Source organism: Gavialis gangeticus, unplaced genomic scaffold, assembly GCF_001723915.1.
Source record: "Gavialis gangeticus isolate Ggan-Ray unplaced genomic scaffold, GavGan_comp1, whole genome shotgun sequence".
In the NCBI taxonomy this organism is placed as follows: domain Eukaryota; kingdom Metazoa; phylum Chordata; order Crocodylia; family Gavialidae; genus Gavialis; species Gavialis gangeticus.
In genome coordinates this window covers 55,979,071-55,979,344 of record NW_017729024.1, presented here as the reverse complement: position 1 = coordinate 55,979,344, position 274 = coordinate 55,979,071, and positions in this window count along the sequence as shown.

Genomic DNA, 274 nt, shown 5'->3' with positions numbered 1-274 from the left:
GCGCGTGCCCGGCCCAGCCCCCGGGCTCCACACAGCCTGCTCCTGAGAGAGGGAGGGACAGCCGGGCTGCGCCCGTGGCCGGCCGAGCCGCCGAGAGGCTCCCACCCGCTCCACCTGGTGCCTGTGGTGCGCACGTGCAGCCCCGAGCACCGGGCCGGGCCCCCGCAGCTCAGCTCAGCCCCTGCTACGGGCTCCCGCGCCCCGCTCCCGCGCCCTGCCCGCTTCCCTTACCCGGGCCGGCGGCTGGGGCCGGGCTGAGGGCGGCGAGGGCGCG